Source organism: Dermacentor albipictus, chromosome 6 (assembly GCF_038994185.2).
Source record: "Dermacentor albipictus isolate Rhodes 1998 colony chromosome 6, USDA_Dalb.pri_finalv2, whole genome shotgun sequence".
Classification (NCBI taxonomy): domain Eukaryota; kingdom Metazoa; phylum Arthropoda; class Arachnida; order Ixodida; family Ixodidae; genus Dermacentor; species Dermacentor albipictus.
Window position 1 is genome coordinate 101,650,838 of NC_091826.1, and position 7,570 is coordinate 101,658,407.

General features: G+C 44.0%; 1 long non-coding RNA gene across 1 annotated transcript; it reads left to right on the forward strand.

The window, feature by feature from the left end:
• Positions 1 to 360: 360 nt before the first annotated feature.
• Positions 361 to 6,871, forward strand: LOC135913642 (uncharacterized). The gene is made up of 4 exons (XR_010568083.2): positions 361 to 457; positions 5,739 to 5,802; positions 6,002 to 6,022; positions 6,677 to 6,871. It is a non-coding gene; the product is annotated as an uncharacterized lncRNA (long non-coding RNA).
• Positions 6,872 to 7,570: the final 699 nt, after the last annotated feature.

The window sequence follows — 7,570 nt, forward strand, 5'->3', positions numbered from 1 at the left end:
TTGTCCGCGTTTGAAGTGCACGCTGTACATAGCAATAATAATGTTTCAGGGATAGCTCTATTCTGAGCTCCCACCTCCTGAGCAGCGCACACAATATTCCATCTCGCCCAACACATGTGTCCTCAGTTAAAGACAGTGCAAGAAACACTTCGCCACAGTGTAACTACGTCGCCCATTTATTTCCAGGCTGAGCAGCAAAGTTTCGAGGAAATTCAAGCTTGGCAGTGTTCGCGTGCCCTGAAGTTTCATAGTCATCTGCACATTTTGTGACTGTATAGAGCATTCGAGTCTCTCTGCACCGTGCCATTTGCTACCATTACGACGATTGGGCCAAATGATATTGTCGCCGTAACGTTTGTCGCAGAACCAGGGCACCAGGGATGCCACGATGAGCAGCTCGGAGAGCATCTGTCGTCTCTACGAGGTCGGTCGGCAACGAGAGGAGGACGACGACGAGGTGAGCGGTCTGGCTTTGTGCTCTCTCGGCAGTGGTGGCTCTGGCAAAGGCCGGGAACTTTAGGGGGAAATCTTTTAGGAAATCAGTAGCCATTACAAGTCATTAGTAGGCATTATTAGTCATTACTAGTCATTATTAACCTCTACCAATCTCTATTATAACGTTATCTTTCACTAACTGCCACTATCAATCATTTTTCATGATTTAATCTGTCTTCGTATGGCGTGCTGATGCTTCGGCAGACACTCCTGCAGTCAGGTCTGTTGACACACACTTCACCATGGGCCTAGAAAGGCCTTCACCTTAAAATTATTGAGCATTGCTGGTTGGGTTTCTAAAGTCAGCTTCGCCGCAATACGTCCTCGTTATGCGGCAAAACATACAAATATTGCGAAAACTTGTTTTGGCTTCGGTTTCTTGTCAATGTGCACCAAGCAGGCAATTTCTGGACGAAGTTTTGTTTTAAGAAAAGGCATCTGTTGAATTCGTGTAAATACCATCATCAAACATTGCGAGCTACGGTTATTGCTTGAAAATCTCCCCAGGGCGGTCCAACAATGGGCATTTTCAATGAGAGAGGGCATGCGTTCAATGCATACTCTGTCCCCTAAGCTCTGTCGAGACTTACGCTGACACTAAACGGTCGCTGTTGGGGTCAGCATAGGGGTCAGGCGTGTGCATGCCGACTGGTCAAGTTCAAGTTATCTGGCGAAGGTCCATTTTATTATAAAAATAAGAAAAGTTTGGGCCCATAGAAATACATGGGTACCAGCTGGCACCTTCGGCCAGGATCAAATGAATCCAAAAATTGAATCAAACTGAGTCAAAATAATGAAAGTCCTCTGTAGTTGGATTCATTTAAACTGCCTCATTGGTCTGGATTCGATTATAACCGAATGTGTGAGTGAGTTGGTTGGGGTGATCCATTATTTTGAGATTGCGGGCGACGCTAGAAAAGGGACTTGGATCAGATACATGAGCTGTTGTGCCTGTCCTATGAAAGCTTATCGGCACGAAAGAATACATGTAAGCATGTGCAGGTAGATTCCCATAACTCGTGTTAGGAGATTTTATAGCAAGTGTCAGTAGTAAATACGCAATGAAGACAGTTAGGGCTATAGAATGGTAAATAAAAATAAAAATAATGCAGTGTTTGCAAGTACATTGAGTGAACACGAATGCATGGCATTCCATTTTTAAAATATCTTTTGCTTCCTGAACTAATAAGTTTTGAGGTACAAGAGTGAAAAAGGACATTAAGAATCGTTGCAGGTGCACAAAGCTGTGATGCATGCCAATGCTGTGCAAAGAAGTGAGTGTAACTGGATATGCTGGGAAGACTTTGACAGAGGGAATTACATAGCCTTGTGACCTTAAACATAAATGAAAATGATGTGTAATTTGTATTTATGTGTGGGACTTGCAGTTGGATGGATCTCCTTTGTCTAGCTTTGTGCACAATGCCTGAATAACAGATCTCGTATTAACCCTGTGGGTCATCACATTTAGTAAAGCATCACATATTCACTGAATGGTCATACCTGTTTCCATTCAGCTCCTAATCACTTCCATTTTATAGTTTTCAAATTATAGACAACATTGCTTGGGATGCAAAAAAAAAGTATTGTGAGGTTTGGTTGCCAAACATCACCTAGATTTAGTGACCTGCTTGCTCTAAGGTCGGTCAGGATTAAGTTATGCATTGTAAATTATTTAAAAGTGCATTTCCATATTACTAATTAGGCAGCGTGTTGCACTCCAGTAAAACGTTAAGGCGAATGCCTGCTGCACACATGGTAATGAACTGTCCCGCATCGTCGCATTGCTGCTTTCCCAGTATTGGTGCTTGGGTTCATTTTCGATGCTTAGGTTCGTGCTTACCTTTGCACGCCCTTATAGAGGGGTCAGTCCACACTTGCCCCATCGACGTTTCTCTTTGACTTTGTTGCATCCTTTCAGCAGGAGATGGAAACGTACGCTGTTCTGTGTGTCCTACAGGTGATTTCAATGATTGCATGCACTGTTCGCTTCACTTTGCGGAGTGCTTGTAGCCTCAGCCTTATGAGGGTATGAGCCATTGCATTGTTTGCTTGCATACAAGGACATGAGCCATTGTTTACGGGTTTATGAGCCATTGAGAAGGTCATGTGGTCTTTTTTTGTACAGCTCTACTACATGCCGTGTTTCTGTGCCTTGTATGCGTGATTCCAAAGAATGCATGCACTCTATGCTTTACTTTGCTGAGTGCTTGTAGCCTCCGCATTACGAGAGGGATGAGCCATTGCGTTTCTCACGTGCTTAGGAGGGTATGAGATATTGCTGATGATGATAGTTTTGGTACCATTGGACCAGACTACGCATTTGTTTTGGGTGTGAGCCATTGCAATAAGCCATTTAAGACTTTTGCCTTATTAACGTAACACTATTGCGAATGTTAGGTACTTACCTGCTGCAAGATAGATTGATGAGCCATTGCGTTTCTCGCTTGCTTAGGGGGGGCATGAGATATTGCTGATGATGATAGTTTTGGTACCATTGGACCACACTACGCATTTTTTTGGGGTGTGAGCCATTGCGATAAGCCATTTAAGACTTTTGCCTTATTAACGTAACACTATTGCGAATGTTAGGTACTTACCTGCTGCGAGATAGATTGATGAGCCATTGCGTTTCTCGCTTGCTTAGGGGGGGTATGAGATATTGCTGACGATGATAGTTTTGGTACCATTGGACCAGACTACGCATTTTTTTTGGGTGTGACCCATTGCAATTAAGACTTTCGCCTTATTAACGTAACACTATTGCGAATGTTAGGTACTTACCTGCTGCAATATCGATTTTTGGGTTAGTTGGTCGACATCCATGTTGAAATCTGTACAGGCAGTACAACGGAGACAGGAGCACACAACACATAAATGCGATTCATGAACTTACCTGCTCTCAAGAAATGCTGTGCGAGCTGTAGCATTGCGAGGCTGCCACATACATAGCACAATTTAACCGCAGTGAGCAACAAAAGAATGGCATTGTGCTTTTTCAGCGAAGCCATGTAAAATTGTAGAAAAACTAAAAATAATATTGATGGTGACTGAGTAATTTGATCTAGATTTGTGTCTTCAGCAAACTTGGTATGAAAGTCTATGGCTGAAGGCACTTGTGGGGCCTCTTTTCATACAGCTGTACATGTTGCATTTGTCTGGAGAAAAGTGTGCAGGTCTCGAAGTCACTCAGCGCTTTTTTATTTATTTTTTATTTAGATATACTGTCAACCCTCAGTTGAGGGTCATAACAGGGAGGGATGTTACATATACGTTCATACAAGACAGCCAGATACAAAAGAAATATGCACATGCACTACAGTGTCCTACGGATACAATACAAGATATGATATACAGACTGTAAGACATGTATTCAAATGTTCAACCAGCTGCCGCACGCACACAAACAGAAAAAAGGAAAAAGAGAGAAAGAAAAAGAAAAGAAGAACACTTTACAATATCCACATGGTACAGTTTTATTAAAGAACCTTGATTGCATTTGTAAACAATGCAGTATCAGAACTGCGAACAATTTCTGCAGGCAGCTTGTTCCACAGCTCTATTGAATCTGGGAAGAACGAACAACGAAAGGCATTGGTTCGGGACAAGTACGGTTGAATAGCTTCACTATGATTTAAGCGGGAGCTCAGTCTGCCTGGAGGTTTTAAATACAACTCTTTATTAATTTTTAGTTCACCATGAATTATTTGAAATTATTTGAACATGCAATGACAACAGCAGTGTTGTGTGACTTTTGGTTTCGCTTAATGTGCATCTGGCCAAAATATCTCCTAATTGATTCTTAGGACTGGTGGAAGAAAGCAGCAAATCATAACTGGTGCAGAAACTTCATCTGTTCAGTGATTGGGTTCTACACCTAAAAGCTACACACAGGGTATGGGAGTTGCCGTAGAGGAGGACTCTGGAACAGTTTTGACACCCTTGGAATTTTATAAGGAATGCTGCAAACACACAGTTGAGGGTAAAGCTGGGATGTGCCAGAACTTTATCTTCCTCACAGCGCTGTTGATAAATGTGGAATGGATAAACTGCAGCAAGGCACAACACGATCGTGCTGTCTGGTCTTATCCCAGCTTTGTGTTCACCTTTATTGTACCGTAACCCGTCCGAAGAAGCTACTTGGTCAAAGCCTTGTTCTGGCTTACCCGTGCGTGTGCCTCGGGAGTTCTGCTGGGCAGCTTTGCTACACGAAGTCGGAAAGGAATCGAAACACAACTGATTGCTTTTCACCGCACTTTCGAGAAACGCAAAAAATAATTTATTCGTCACGAAAGCGCTTCTTCCTCACACGATCGCCACTGTCTTTCGGCTGTCCTTTACCAGCGCTCACTTCCCGCTGCGGCCGCGCTCTTCGGATTCACGGGCACTGCTGCCGCCGCTGCCGCCTCTGCTGCCACGACCACCGCTTGCGCAGCTTCCCCATCTTCGCCGCGTGTCTTGTGTTTAGGAAAACCTGATGTTCATCACAATTTCGTTACTCCCTGCGTGTGGAGAGAGAAAAAAGAGAGAGATTCATTGCCTCATCTTTTTGTTGGCCCTTTGTCATGTGCACAGGCATTCATTCAAACACGCCTGTGCCGGAGGTGCACAGCGTGCTGTTTCTACAGCTGCTAGTTACTGCGTGGGTCACCAGCTACATGCTGTTAGTGGTCAGTGTTTCTTTCTTTTTTTTTCTTCGGCTCAGCAGGGTCATGGCAGAAGCAGTGCTGTCAGCAGCGGCAGCAGCAAATTTACTTTTAGCTTGCAGCTAAAATAAGGCTTGCGTATGGAACGAGTTCTAAGTGGTCTTGGACCAGTGGCTATTATGAGATTGCAGGAAGTTGTCGAATAAAAGTGCTCGATGTCTTATAGGCTGGCTCGTTGTTGCAAGTTCCAGCATTGGTGCAACAGCTTGTGGAAATGCGCAAGTTTCCAGAAGCCTATAATTAGTTAATAAAATTACTGGATCTTTATGTGTATGTCGACATTACAAGGAAAAGGCAGCAAAAATTATAAGTCTTGCATCTTGGACCATTTAAATGTTCAGACATCTCAGGTCTTTTCTGGTTAAAGGAAGTTTCCCTTTTGAAAGGAACAATGGTGTCCTAAAGTTCACATAAGTATACCATGGGACCCTCCATTTATCTCGTGTTTATTGCCCATGTTATATATTGTGCAGTCGTTTATTGCTGGACATCATATAATGCACCGCGGTGAGCTGGTGTTGTTGACTACTTTTCCAGGATGCAGATGACGACGAGTCTGACAATATGGGTGAAGAGGACACCGATGAGGACGATGACGACGGTGAGTTCATGCCAAAATCTGGCAGCATGTTGCAGCAGCATCTGGCGGCTTACGGAAAAGAAAAAAACATTTGCCACACACACCCAAACATCCCTTTCAAGTTCTTAAGCAATCAGAAGTGCCGCCTTAGATGTTGCAAACAAATGTGCAACCAGGATTTATTTTCTGTTTTGTTTCTTTTTTCATTGTAAATGAAAAGACTCCGGTGAAGATGAAGACGGTAAGTCAGTGCTGGCCAAGCCAGTTGCTACGAATCTCATTTGATGGCTTCTGCAGATGAGCGAGTTGAGTGAATTGATATCGGAAAAAAAAAGAGCACATTTAGACACGGAGTGCCAGCCAGGGTTTTGTAGAAGTATTCGGGATGCAAGTCCTAGAACCCCTGGACATTTTCATAGCCAAATAAAACCCGGATGCAAGTGTTAGTGTGCAAATGAACGTACAGGCATGGCCACTGCTATTGGGAAAGCGGGGGTGACAGCGTCCCGTGGCGTGCCATTCCCCGCACATCGTGAAGGCTTGGCAGGCAGCTCACTATGGCAGACAATTCCCCTGGCTTTTTCGCTAGTCGCTTTGATTGCGCCTGCGCCACAAGTCTTCGTGAGGCGTCGGGTGTGGGGTTCTGCGCGGAGCCATACCACAGCTCCCTTGTTCCCGCTGGCAGTGGCTGTGCCTGAACGTTTGCTTGCAAAGTACACGCTTTCAGTATTGAGCTCTCAATGCTAGGCATTTTGCTTAATAGCCACGATTTGTCCAGTCACGCATGGATATCGCTAGTGTTTGTTTCTTAAGCGTTATGTGAGGGAGCGCGTTAATACTGGATGGCTAGAGTAGCATCATTTTTCTTCTTGCATGCCGGCGGAAACCTCGAAAGAAGACAGCTCACTGATTCAGTTGGTCGCTGAGGTGACTTTATATTGAGTCAAGACACGGCATGCATTGAAGGTGCGGCCTCGTTTCTTTCCTCATCATCTTGGACGACTTCGCTTAGCCGCAGCCACCATCCTCATATGGGCTCACATTGGCTGTTGCAGTTTCAAAGGAATTAAAACAACTTAAGAAAATCCCAGTATTTTTTGCACTCGGTCATTTCACCTGTGCTCAAAAGTTCTACCATTGTTAAGTCGTGTAGCCCACAAAAGAAGCGCTCTTGCGCAAATGTGCGGCATGCCTTGTGTCACCGTAGCGTTTGGGCAAGAAGGCGCCCCATATACCGTATAGTAGTTGTGCAGCTATATGAGCTCTACATTAATGTGTTATCTGTTAACCTGCCATACATGCAGTATGGAAAGACTTCAATAGCTTTGCTTGAACATGGCCTTTGACTGGAGTATACAGTGCTGTAACGATATTAGAATTGTGTGGAAACTCTGTGAGAAATGTGAGGACAATGCATGCGATAGCCTAACGAAGTCGCAGCTAGGCTTTCATGTGGTTGTCAGGTCTGTTTGTTTTATCTAAATGGCACAGATTTTTACTGAGGTGTTGCTATACTGAAGTCGCCGATTATTTTGCATCTAAGATGAAATTTCATTTAATGCCACAACGAATTGATATCGGAATGATTGGTTTAATGGATATTCTTTTGAAGAGGTTACGCACGCAACCTTTTGAAAGCCGGAAGCTTCTGACATGAATGTATGGCGCAGATTGTAGAGTAGCTATCGTGCCCGTCACAGTGAGCACAGCTTAGCAAACATTAGACAGCTTTAGTTTAGCGTCCGCAACTATAGCGTACGCTATACGCTATAATATAGCATACGCTAAG